We start from the raw sequence: 15,176 nt of genomic DNA on the forward strand, positions 1-15,176 counted from the left end.
TGAGAAATACTGGCTGTCGATAATGCATTTGTTTAAACTTCTAGGATACCATCATGACCTCTGTTTGAAATTTACTAGTTAGACTATTTCTGCTAGTGTTATTGATCATAACGATGCCCGACCATAGGCCAACCTCGACTACAAACCACGTTCCTTGTTATCCCTGGTACTGTGCACCTGTGCAAAAGCCCACCATGGGGGATATAACAGGTGCACAGTACCAGGGATAACAAAGGAACGTGGTTTGTAGTAGAGGTTGGCCTATGGTCGGGCATCGTTATGATCAATAACACTAGCAGAAATAGTCTAACCAGTAAATTTCAAACAGAGGTCATGATAGTATCCTTGAAGTTTAAACAAATGCATTATCGACAGCCAGTATTTCTCAAACAACAAGTTATATACAATTCTGTTGGAAAATGTGACCCACCGTAGCTTTTAGTAATTGGCATATTTTAAGATATAAAAAGTCGGAATTTCAAACTGCGAATACGTTCAGAGAGCCAGAATTTGGGCCTCCAGGGTCATCCTAGGTCTCTAGGGACCACCAGGGACCTCTAAGGGCCTTGAGGGACCTCCAGTGAAATTCAGGTGGCATCCAGGGGCCTTTAGGGGCCTCCAGGGACCTTTAGGGAACCTCCAGGGCCCTCCAGGAAACTTTAGGGGTCTCAAGGGACGACACAACACGACATTTCACTACATACAACGAAGATAGCACAAAATTCACAAGAAATTCGCCTCAAATCACAAGAAATTTTGGAAAAATAAAACGACACAACACGACAAACGACGACACAACACGACAAACGACGACATTTCACTACATACGACGAAGATGGCACAAAATTCACAAGAAATTCGCCTCAAATCACAAATTTTGGAAAAATAAAACGACACAACACGACAGACGACACAACACGACAAACGACGACGACAACAACACGACAAACGACGACACAACACGACATTTCACTACATACGACGAAGATAGCACAAAATTCACAAGAAATTCGCCTCAAATCACAAGAAATTTTGGAAAAATAAAACGACACAACACGACAGACGACACAACACGACATTTCACTACATACGACGAAGATAGCACAAAATTCACAAGAAATTCGCCTCAAATCACAAGAAATTTTGGAAAAATAAAACGACACAACACGACAGACGACGACACAACACGACAAACGACGACACAACACGACAAACGACGACAACACGACATTTCACTACATACGACGAAGATAGTACAAAATTCAAAAGAAATTCGCCTCAAATCACAAGAAATTTTGGAAAAATAAAACGACACAACACGACAGACGACGACACAACACGACAAACGACGACACAACACGACAAACGACGACAACACGACATTTCACTACATACGACGAAGATAGTACAAAATTCAAAAGAAATTCGCCTCAAATCACAAGAAATTTTGGAAAAATAAAACGACACAACACGACAAACGACGACGACAACAACACGACAAACGACGACACAACACGACATTTCACTACATACGACGAAGATAGCACAAAATTCACAAGAAATTCGCCTCAAATCACAAGAAATTTTGGAAAAATAAAACGACACAACACGACAGACGACGACACAACACGACAAACGACGACATTTCACTACATACGACGAAGATGGCACAAAATTCACAAGAAATTCGCCTCAAATCACAAGAAATTTTGGAAAAATAAAACGACACAACACGACAAACGACGACGACAACAACACGACAAACGACGACACAACACGACATTTCACTACATACGACGAAGATAGCACAAAATTCACAAGAAATTCGCCTCAAATCACAAGAAATTTTGGAAAAATAAAACGACACAACACGACAGACGACGACACAACACGACAAACGACGACATTTCACTACATACGACGAAGATAGCACAAAATTCACAAGAAATTCGCCTCAAATCACAAGAAATTTTGGAAAAATAAAACGACACGACAGACGACACAACACGACAAACGACGACGACAACACGACAAACGACGACACAACACGACATTTCACTACATACGACGAAGATAGCACAAAATTCACAAGAAATTCGCCTCAAATCACAAGAAATTTTGGAAAAATAAAACGACACAACACGACAGACGACGACACAACACGACAAACGACGACACAACACGACAAACGACGACAACACGACATTTCACTACATACGACGAAGATAGTACAAAATTCAAAAGAAATTCGCCTCAAATCACAAATTTTGGAAAAATAAAACGACACAACACGACAGACGACGACACAACACGACAAACGACGACACAACACGACAAACGACGACATTTCACTACATACGACGAAGATGGCACAAAATTCACAAGAAATTCGCCTCAAATCAAGAAATTTTGGAAAAATAAAACGACACAACACGACAGACGACGACACAACACGACAAACGACGACACAACACGACAAACGACGACATTTCACTACATACGACGAAGATAGCACAAAATTCACAAGAAATTCGCCTCAAATCACAAGAAATTTTGGAAAAATAAAACGACACAACACGACAGGCGACGACACAACACGACAGGCGACGACACAACACGACAAACGACGACACAACACGACATTTCACTACATACGACGAAGATAGCACAAAATTCACAAGAAATTCGCCTCAAATCACAATAAATTTTGGAAAAATAAAACGACACAACACGACAAACGACGACATTTCACTACATACGACGAAGATAGCACAAAATTCACAAGAAATTCGCCTCAAATCACAAGAAATTTTGGAAAAATAAAACGACACAACACGACAGGCGACGACACAACACGACAGGCGACGACACAACACGACAAACGACGACACAACACGACATTTCACTACATACGACGAAGATAGCACAAAATTCACAAGAAATTCGCCTCAAATCACAAGAAATTTTGGAAAAATAAAACGACACAACACGACAGACGACGACACAACACGACAAACGACGACACAACACGACAAACGACGACATTTCACTACATACGACGAAGATAGCACAAAATTCACAAGAAATTCGCCTCAAATCACAAGAAATTTTGGAAAAATAAAACGACACAACACGACAGGCGACGACACAACACGACAGGCGACGACACAACACGACATTTCACTACATACGACGAAGATAGCACAAAATTCACAAGAAATTCGCCTCAAATCACAAGAAATTTTGGAAAAATATAACGACACAACACGACAGGCGACGACACAACACGACAGGCGACGACACAACACGACAAACGACGACACAACACGACATTTCACTACATACGACGAAGATAGCACAAAATTCACAAGAAATTCGCCTCAAATCACAAGAAATTTTGGAAAAATAAAACGACACAACACGACAGACGACGACACAACACGACAAACGACGACACAACACGACAAACGACGACATTTCACTACATACGACGAAGATAGCACAAAATTCACAAGAAATTCGCCTCAAATCACAAGAAATTTTGGAAAAATAAAACGACACAACACGACAGGCGACGACACAACACGACAGGCGACGACACAACACGACAAACGACGACACAACACGACATTTCACTACATACGACGAAGATAGCACAAAATTCACAAGAAATTCGCCTCAAATCACAAGAAATTTTGGAAAAATAAAACGACACAACACGACAGACGACGACACAACACGACAAACGACGACACAACACGACAAACGACGACATTTCACTACATACGACGAAGATAGCACAAAATTCACAAGAAATTCGCCTCAAATCACAAGAAATTTTGGAAAAATAAAACGACACAACACGACAGGCGACGACACAACACGACAGGCGACGACACAACACGACATTTCACTACATACGACGAAGATAGCACAAAATTCACAAGAAATTCGCCTCAAATCACAAGAAATTTTGGAAAAATAAAACCACAACACGACAGGCGACGACACAACACGACAGGCGACGACACAACACGACAGGCGACGACACAACACGACAAACGACGACACAACACGACATTTCACTACATACGACGAAGATAGCACAAAATTCACAAGAAATTCGCCTCAAATCACAAGAAATTTTGGAAAAATAAAACGACACAACACGACAAACGACGACATTTCACTACATACGACGAAGATAGCACAAAATTCACAAGAAATTCGCCTCAAATCACAAGAAATTTTGGAAAAATAAAACGACAACACGACAGGCGACGACACAACACGACAGGCGACGACACAACACGACAGGCGACGACACAACACGACATTTCACTACATACGACGAAGATAGCACAAAATTCACAAGAAATTCGCCTCAAATCACAAGAAATTTTGGAAAAATAAAACGACACAACACGACAAACGACGACATTTCACTACATACGACGAAGATAGCACAAAATTCACAAGAAATTCGCCTCAAATCAAGAAATTTTGGAAAAATAAAACGACACAACACGACGACACAACACGACAAACGACGACATTTCACTACATACGACGAAGATAGCACAAAATTCACAAGAAATTCGCCTCAAATAACAAGAAATTTTGGAAAAATAAAACGACACAACACGACAGACGACAAACGACGACAACACGACATTTCACTACATACGACGAAGATAGCACAAAATTCACAAGAAATTCGCCTCAAATCACAAGAAATTTTGGAAAAATAAAACGACACAACACGACAGACGACGACACAACACGACAAACGACGACACAACACGACAAACGACGACAACACGACATTTCACTACATACGACGAAGATAGTACAAAATTCAAAAGAAATTCGCCTCAAATCACAAGAAATTTTGGAAAAATAAAACTACACAACACGACAGACGACGACACAACAAACGACGACACAACACGACAAACGACGACATTTCACTACATACGACGAAGATAGCACAAAATTCACAAGAAATTCGCCTCAAATCACAAGAAATTTTGGAAAAAATAAAACAGGACAGACGACTTTTCCCCATACTCCCCCACTCTCCCGACGTCTCCACTACTCTCCCACTCCTGCATTATCCCCCTACTCTCCCCAACTCTTGAATTCTGCTACGCAGAATTCTTGTAAATTTTGAGTCATCTTCGTCGCATGGAGTGAAAGGTCTTCATATTACTCTTCACTTACTGCTACTGTGAAAACCTTAATTTACGTTAAGGACTATCAGGCTGACTTCGACAATGTGCCATGTATTCAACCCCTTCAACGTTCTCACTCCCCCCTCCCCAAATTTTGTTTCACTCTTTTCAAGATGCACATACGTAGTTTGATAACGTTTCACTGATGCTACCGTCATTATCACACTCTTACACCACACACCAAGGGACACCGACATTAAAAGCACCAACATTTGACAAGAAACAGACGAATACGATGAATTTTAAACCAAGTAAACGGCAATAAATATGGTTAGAAAACTTATGCACAACTGACCTAAGAAAAAGGTAAAAGAAAAACTAGTCACGTTTCTTTACATTGATAACATAAATAAGTACTGTCAAATTAAAACAAAACACTAAGGTTCATGTTGCTCATATTTATTATATTCCACAAGATTGCATCTATTAATAATACCAAGTATTTACCACCACCTAGGCGAGGATTACAGTTGACAAAAATATTCCCTATAAACCAATTTGCGTCAGTGTACAGCCTGTTTCACCAAAATGCTCTCAAGGAACAAGGTGATCAGTCAACACTTTAAACCCTTAGGAACAACCATTTTAACATTAACCATGAAGTGTTATTGTGTCAAACTTTTACATCAAAAGGACTAAAGCCATTTGGGACATTTTCATACTTCATATCCAATATGAACACTTTATTAACAAACTTTTTAAATTCTAGCCACTGTCACATGCGATGGGCCTAGACTGTTACAACAATAAACATGTCATTGTAGGAATAACTATAGCCAGCCGTTAAAGAATTCACAAACAGCTGTAAACATTAACGTGTATAATTAAGGGATATTTATTCAAATACAAACATTCATCGGACCCACATTAATATAGAAAACCAGCCGAACAATAGTCATAACGCCATACACCAGATATTAAACATAACAGAGGGAACAGATTCTATAGTTCTAAGAACAATTTCAAAGTACACAATACACAGACTTAAAACTTATTTATTTTGCATCTTGCTTCCCAATTTTGAAGTCTTATGCTTCACCGGCCGCCTTACTGCTACAGCCACCCGTCTTCATCCATTTTCTATACTGCGTCTGTAAAGTTAAAATGTTTGCATTAATTTCAATATTCACTTTAGCTCTTGCCCTTCCAACACTCAAGCTAGAGTAACTACACACCAAACTATTTCCCACTACAAACTATTCTCTAACCACCATTCTACCACAAACCTACGATGTTCTGAAAGTTATCGTTAGTAGTCACGTTTCCTCCCTTTATATTACTTTTACACGTTTTCACTAACAAAATGGCCCGTCAACCATACTTTATCGAGTACCAATTTATACCATTTGACATTAAAACTGCTATCACTTACCGTTATAGTCAACTGAAGAATATGTACATTCCTTCATTCTTCCTAACATTTACACTAACCAGTAAGAAACTGCAGTATTCTTGCAAACTCTCAACGTTCAATATTTCTAGTGGTGCAGAAGCAACACCTAGTTTTCATCCCCCCCCCCCCTCTTAACTATTCATAATGCCCTAGACTATTTTCACCGATTACTATTAGGTCCTCCCAACTACAACGTCATTAACACTTATACCATTCATTATTTACACAATTTTTGAATCTTTCCGCTTCAAAGCTCATTTACTGACATTTCCCTACTAATTATGGTAGCCTATTCCATTTCTATATTTTAACTGGCATTTTTACTGCCTCCTAAACCCAAGTCTCATAACTAGGAGAAGTAAACTAGTTAATACTAACTTTCTAATGTCCCACAGATGCTCTTTCTATAATTCTACAGAATATCTTCAACACTTTCCTGCTAATTATAAATATTAACTGAACGTTTTAACAACTTGCCTTTTGTTTCAGATATTCCTGCAAAGTTGCCAGCCGCCCCGTGTTCAACACCGTCCAACCACCTCCACCGAGACTTGCAGCTGTTCACGCCAGAACTAGATTCGTTCCTCTTGACTAGTTCTCCGTTCACTTTAAGTTATTTCTCAAGAATGAAGACCCTTTGCCAAGCCAGACCCTAGAAAAACATAAGTTATTTATACCATTACAATGTTTTATGAAATTAAGTTATTTTTGTTCAAAAAATTATAATTTCTGTATAACACTTTATACCTCGTGTCTTTGTAATCTTTTATATATAGGGCAACACCAGGGTACAAACTTCAGTACTAAACCTTATTCAATAAATTTAAATTCTTAATTTGTTTAATACATACGTCCTAATAGCTTTTAAGTTACATTCCAAACAATATTACCACGCATTCTAGTGACTACCGATACCATGACTGAATAACATTACGCCCACATAAGACGTGGCATGTCCACTAGTAGCCCGTAAATTACCGACATGCCAACACTATTACTTACAAAATTGACTGTCTGGGAAAACAGTGATCCCAGACACGCAGATTTCTACGTTTACTAACTACGGCCCCACTGAATATATATTATCTTTACTGAAAGCTTTACAATACAAGCTTCGCACTACTGAAGAAACCACATTAACTAGGAAAATTGCCCAAGTAGTGGGGGAGGGGTGCAAGGAAGATTTAATACAATACCAAAATATAATTTTTCAATTTCTACCCAACAAACTATTAGAACTACTGTACCCGAAAATTTCTTTACCCGCTGCAATGGACACTACAGATATCAAGACTGAAGAAATTCAAACTTGCATAACTTATCAAATATCCGGTAGTAACCAAAGTAATTCAGATAAAATTGGTTCCGTGAATTACATTACAGAAATCCACACCGACCTGTTAAATAAGAAAAAAGTGGGTTTAATACCATTAAGTTTTAAAAGCGTCAAGATTCATCGAAGCAGCCTAGTTCTACGAGCCTTTTGGGGGGGGGGGGGGGGGCTGTGAAAACACCCTCAGACCATTAAGCCACAGAAGATACCCATAAACTGCCACCAACTACTATCAACGCTACGCCACAGGAATAAGCTGTACATTTAGCTCCTTTCAGTACTTACAAGCCATTTAAAAATTTAAGTAATACGACAGCTGACTAAAATTGAGCTACAAATTCCAAAAATTCTGCAGCAAGTTGTATCCTTTACTCTAATAATTATTGCATTTTAAACAAGCCACGTACTTAAATACCTTACGTACCGCCTAGATATTTAGACTTTTTGCCCGTTCTAATGCAGATTTCAAACAAAAATGTGGACCAGCCACTTAATGCTGTACATCTAAATCTTAAACGAAGCTAATTATTAATACTATTGTTAGGATACGTCAACTAGGGTTCCATGTAAATAACTTTACCAATTCTATCACACGCCACCCAAATATCACCGTCCCTCTGAAGGCATCACAGATAACAGAGCCCACATTACGCTACGCCAACAACCAGGTCACACCATAATTAAATATCGACACCTGCACCTTATATGAGTTAATACATTGAGTAATAAAGTCCACGGTAACCTTACCTGATGACCGGTGTAGCTGCAAATGATGTAAGAAGCGGGACACCGCCTAAGGAACTACGTCTGATGGCTGTCAGTCCCACACTGAGGCAGCCGCCGGCCGCTCCTGACCTTCTTGCCTAACACAGCGTCATTGGTGACGTCACAGTGCTTAACGACCATTATCCTCGTGCTGTGCTAGTTAATGTATATGATTTACTTTAATCAGTATATTATAAATCAAAACAGCGGATAAAAACTTTCGAGATTCATAAATAATGGATTCAGGAACTCGTCCCGTGTTCTACATATAGTCTATAGTAATTTTCGCCATTTTAATACTATATTAGCAATGTCAGACTGATTATTTTTAATAGTAACACAAGAAAAGATGCCAGTATTTTTGACTGGCACTGTGTGTTAAGATTTCCTTAGATAAGAATATTCCTTAACAATTTAGAGACACTTGCAGTTTTGATTCTTATAAAATGATATGCTGAAATTTGGTTTAGAAACTAATTAAAGTCTTAAGTGCTCTTCGTCAGTCCTAATCAAGGCTAATATACTTTGAATACAGTAACAATGCAAGCCATAATTTCAACATTGTCAGAGGCTGTCATAAGGTTTATTGGGAAAAACTGTAAAACAGATAATACATAAAAACATGTATATACATTATGTCCAAACCTATGTATAGTGTTTTATAATCATAAATATCTTGAAATTTATGTTATTTTGGTCATTTGTAATATTCTCTTATCCTTTTTATATTTGTAATATTTTTATATTTGTAATATTCTTATCCTTTCACAAATTAGTGTGATAAATTTGAAAATATAATCTACAATATGTATTTGTTATTAACCTATAAATCTTTGCTAACAATTTATAAAGGAATCTGGAAAACACCTTATAGCTAATGATGGACTACCCGTTGTGCTGCGAATCTCGCAGTCGGCCGAGCGGACAGCACGCTGGACTTATGATCCTGTGGTCCTGGGTTCGATCCCAGGCGCCGGCGAGAAACAATGGGCAGAGTTTCTTTCACCCTATGCCCCTGTTACCTAGCAGTAAAATAGGTACCTGGGTGTTAGTCAGCTGTCACGGGCTGCTTCCTGGGGGTGGAGGTCTGGACCTAGATTCAGGAAGCTCTGTGTATTTCTTCGTAAGTGGGTTTGCTACGAAGGTTCCTAAGTGCGCCCTAAGAAGATGCTTAGGTGCGATTCAATAAGGTATACTTAGGAAGAAAAATTGTTGGTTCACCTGCGTGCCGATAGAGGTCACTACTGTGTTTCGTTTGGCCAATCAGAGAGCAGCAACATTCTTCATATTGAAGATTTAGCGCTGGCTTATCGGAGCTCTACTGCCGCCTATTTACGTCGAATTTTCTTATAAAATTAGTATATTTCGAAGTAAAACAATGTTTTTTCAACTTCTACAGCCAGCACCGACATTGTAGTAAACAAATATGTTACATTTGTTGTTTACCTACGTAATTCTAAGTAGATACTGTGTAGCTGTCCTTGTTGCTCGGAAGATGCGCTGACAATTATTGTATATATTTACTGAATTTACCCAAGGGCCACTAACTATCTAGTGGCCTCGAAGAGGACAGAAAGCCGGCGGCTTGTTAAAGGGCCCGCCAATTGTCTTAATGATATTTTTTAGCTGGAATTTGGTATTTACGGCTTCAGCGGGTAGGCGGTTCCATGGGTTTATAGCCCTCTTGGTGGAAAAAAAAACATCTGTTTTCAGTCCTACTTGAGAGAACATACTCTCCAACACTATATCTGTGATTGTCCTGTTATCAGTGACTTCATACCAAATGGTATGAGGTATTTTGAGCTCTGTAATTACTTCATACACTCAGGAATATTGGAAGATATTCTTGTGCTGCACCCAGATTTTGCCAGTGGAGGCTAATAGATCAGCATTAAGTATTTTGTTCTCTCCTAATTCCATGTATGACTGGCCATCCTGTGAGGTGAGGATGTTGGGTGAGCTGGTAGCTGGTTTTTGATCTACACTGTGTGGTCCTTTATACAGAATAGGAAAGCAGCACATTGCTGTGTATACCTAAACATGTTTAAAAATACATTGTTTGAGAGGAGTTTTGTAGAAACTGGTAAGAGTAATTATAATATAATGTTTCCATGATTCAGTGCTTACCTCTTGTGAAAATTGCTTAGAGTTGTTTAGTCAGAGTTGATTTGTTTTTTGTATTGAGGCTGGTATTTTCTAAATTGATTCCATGTACAGTATGTCTAACCATCCTGTGAGATGGGAGTATTAGATAAACTTATAGCTAGTTTTTTATTTACACTGTGTAATATTCCATATAGAATAGGGTAGCAGCACATTGCTGTGTATACCTAATCTTCTTAATAAAAAAAATCAGTAATAAAGATTTTAAATTATAGTTTGTATTATTACAAATAAAGTACTGTATTATCCTTATTAAATCATGTTGACCATGGATCATTAAGATCTCATGTTGATATGTAATACAAGTCATATTTCTTTTGAACTGCTAATCCATGCTAATCATTCATTAAATTGTGCATTATGTCTCAATTTTTCACTTCCTTGGATATACTGTACAGTACAAAAAGATAGGATAAAAATAAACCAGTAATATTTCTTTCATTATATTTTTCATTTAAATAACTGCATCAATATTTTTACAGCTGACAGGATTTGTTTTACCATACAGGTGCATTATTTGTTAAAAAAAATTTGGTTTATTGTTACACACAATGGTGCTACATAGCCTTCCCAGCTTGGTGCCTTCTTTTAATACTTACTGATTAAAAAATAAATAATAAATACATTTTATTCAGGAAAAGTACATACAGTTGATTTACAAACATAATGTTGGATTTATAGACAGAGCTAGTACATACAATACCTAAAGCCACTAATACTCATAGCATTTCGGGCAAGGTGTGGGGGAAAAAACACAGACTAAAACTTAGTAATCGGGATTAGGTATAAATTGTGTTGAAAGAAGGAATAAAAAATACAAAAAGGGGGGTTAGCATAGCATAACTCAGCAATTGCACATGTTGGTGAACAGCGTTGTTTAAAAAATAGCAAGACATGGGTTGACATTTAGGAGGTAAGTTAGGTTACATGGAGTTAATTATAAATAAGTAAATAAGTAAATAAGCAAATAAGTAGCTTGTCATTTAAGTTTATCATGCCCGAAACGCTTTGCGTAATAGTGGCTTTAGGCATTGTATGTACTAGCTATACCTATAAGTTAAACAATCCTTGTAAATATTTATTGTATGTATGTACCTTACCTAAATAAAATTGTATTGTATTGTATTGTAATTAGGCAGTACTTGGTTTAACTCTTAAACTGGTTGAGAGAGGTACAGCCTTTGACATGATTCGGGAGGTCATTCCACATTCTGGGTATCTTGATTTGTAGAGCACTTCTAGTTTGGTTACACACAGCCAAATTGAGTAACAGGAAGAGGTCTTGGACACAAATTTGTTCCATGCTAAATGTAGAGGAATCAGCTGAGTATTCCTCAAATAAAATAAGTTGCCTCAGCTTATAAGGTAAATAAAATAAGCATTTCTCAAATAAGTAGCTGCCTCACCTCACTGCCTTACTGCTACATAGCCTTCCCGGCATGGTGCCTTCTTTTGATAATTACTTGTTCCACACCCAAATTGTATAACAGGAAGAGGTTTTGAACCCCTACTTCCCTCTCTCTTTTTTAATAATCTACAGTATATAGTCATAATTATAGCTTTAAGTATTCAATGAATAAAGTTTGTGACATTTTTACCCTTCTCCTTACCTAACATCATTTGTGCAGCATATTTTTATTTTATGTCTCACCCAGATTTAATTTCAAAATAAAACCAAACTAAATAAATTAGAAATGGGTATGAATAGCTAAGGTACACCCTTACTACTAGGTGAACAGGGGCATTTGGTGATAGTAAATGATCCCATCAGGCAGGGCTCATCACCTTCTCTCATATTTCATGTTCACCAGTGTTTATTTACTTAATAACTACTGGTATAATATCTTGCTATTATAAAACTAATTCTACTATCATCAATCACATATTTACTTCAAGTTTCAAGCAGAGAATGCATATATAACTAACACGAAGGACTCTTCTTCACTAGATTCACCAGCTATAATATTTTGGTCATGTTCCAATATCATAAATCGATCCCAGTGTTATGTAGTAGAGAAAAAATGACTTATATCCAGTTTACGTAAAGCTACGAGTGGTCGAAACCACACTTAAATCCCGGAATGAACTTACGAAGGTTTTTCCACTTAGAGTAGCTCTTTGAATACGGACCTAGCCGCCACGAAGGCGCTAAGAAGGAATTCGTTCTTAGCTAAGAGGAAAAACCTTCGTAAGTACCTTCCTGAATCCGGCCCCTGGTCGAGGACCGGGCCGCGGGGACACTAAAAAGCCCCGAAATCATCTCAAGATAACCTCAAGAAGACATTACCTTTCCACTGCTCTCCTTTGCCGATGCTGTCGCTTTGTGTTAGATCACTCATCCCCTCTCTGCACTCCCAGTTGACACTCTTAAAATCTTTGGCTCTTACATCCTTGAAGGTGAAGTCTAGGCTCCACCCCTAAAGGCACCTTGCGCTACCCCTTCCTAGTCCCACAATCGTCGTCGCCCCTAAATTAACAAATGCACCCTTTCCTGGGTCTACAACCAATTGACTGAACATAATGGGCTGTGAAAAATTCTTGTGAATTTTGTGCTATCTTCGTCGTATGTAGTGAAATGTCGTGTTGCGTCGTCGTTTGTCGTGTTGTGTCGTCGTTTGTCGTGTTGTGTCGTTTTATTTTTCCAAAATTTCTTGTGATTTGAGGCGAATTTCTTGTGAATTTTGTGCTATCTTCGTCGTATGTAGTGAAATGTTGTCGTTTGTCGTGTTGTGTCGTAGTTTGTCGTGTTGTGTCGTCGTCTGTCGTGTTGTGTCGTCCCTTGGAGGCCCCTGGAGGTCCCTGGAGGCCCCTGGATGTCCGTGGAGGTCCCCGGGAGTTCCCTGGAGGCCTCTAAAGGCCTTCTAGAGGTCACTAGCGGCACCTAAAGGCTTTTTGGAGGTCCCTGGAGGCCCCTGGAGGCCCCTGGAGGTCACCTGAATGTCCCTGGACGTCCCTTGAGGCCCCTGGAGACCCCTAAAGTTTCCTGGAGGTTCCCTGAAGGTTCTCGGAGGTCCTGGAGCCTCCCTAAAGGTCCTTGGAGGCCCCTTGAGGTCCCTGGAGGCCCTTGGAGGTCCCTGGAGGCCCCTAAAGGCCTCTTCGAGGTCCCTAAAGGCCCCTGGAGGCCACCTGAATTTCACTGGAGGTCCCTCAAGGCCCTTGGAGGTCCCTGGTGGCCCCTGGAGGTCCCTAGAGGCCCCTGGAGGTCTCTGGAGACCCATAGGATGACCCTGGAGGCCCAAATTCTGGCTCTCTGCAAGTATTTGCAGTTTGAAATTCAGACTTTTTATACCGAAAATATGCCAATTACTGAAAGCGGCGATGGGTCACATTTTGCCCAAATCCCCCTGCAGTTTTCAAAATATCCCAAACATCCCAAATCCGATACCTGAGCCATATTTTGTAGCCAAATTCTGGCTCTCTGCACGTATTCGCAGTTTGAAATTCCGAATTTTTATATCGAGAATATGCCAATTACTGAAAGCGGCGGTGGGTCTCATTTTGCCCAAACGCCCCCCTGCAGTTTTCAAAATATCCCAAACATCCCAAATCCGATACTTGAGCCATATTTTGTAGCCAAATTCTGGCTCTCTGCACGTATTCGCAGTTTGAAATTCCGAATTTTTATACCTTGAACATGCCAATTACTGAAAGCGGCGGTGGGTCACATTTTGCCCAAACCCCCCTGCAGTTTTCAAAATATCCCAAACATCCCAAATCCGATACGTGAGCCATATTTTGTTGCCAAATTCTGGCTCTCTGCACGTATTCGCAGTTTGAAATTCCGACTTTTTATATCGAGAATATGCCAATTACTGAAAGCGGCAGTGGGTCTCATTTTGCCCAAAGCCCCCCTGCAGTTTTCAAAATATCCCAAATATCCCAAATTCGATACTTGAGCCATATTTTGTAGCCCAATTCTGGCTCTCTGCATGTATTCGCAGTTTGAAAATCCCACTTTTTATACCGAAAAATATGCATATATATAATGCATATGCCAGCCAGTCCAAGCCTAATCTTAAGATAATTCTCCTATCCCTCAATTTATTCTTTACCTACTCTTCACAGCAAGTCTTTGTCACCCACATTGAACAATATTCTAAGTCTTCACCACCCCAAAATTTGCCTCGCCACCCAGTTTTTACCCTACCATACATCTTTGCTACCCATTGTAACGTACGATTATGTTACGTTGTTGGGTAGATTAGGTACACAGTGATTAGTGAGTTTCATATTTATTTAGTAGTCCTGAATACAGCAGTGTCGTAGACGTTGAGACGGAGCTTGGAGC

General features: G+C 39.2%; 1 long non-coding RNA gene across 1 annotated transcript; it reads right to left on the reverse strand.

Moving 5' to 3' along the window:
• Positions 1 to 5,902: 5,902 nt before the first annotated feature.
• LOC123765244 (uncharacterized) lies at positions 5,903 to 13,190 on the reverse strand. The gene is made up of 4 exons (XR_006773690.2): positions 13,176 to 13,190; positions 8,708 to 8,876; positions 7,105 to 7,279; positions 5,903 to 6,325 (listed from the first exon to the last, which is right to left on the reverse strand). It is a non-coding gene; the product is annotated as an uncharacterized lncRNA (long non-coding RNA).
• Positions 13,191 to 15,176: the final 1,986 nt, after the last annotated feature.

This window comes from Procambarus clarkii, chromosome 33 (assembly GCF_040958095.1).
Source record: "Procambarus clarkii isolate CNS0578487 chromosome 33, FALCON_Pclarkii_2.0, whole genome shotgun sequence".
Lineage (NCBI taxonomy): Eukaryota > Metazoa > Arthropoda > Malacostraca > Decapoda > Cambaridae > Procambarus > Procambarus clarkii.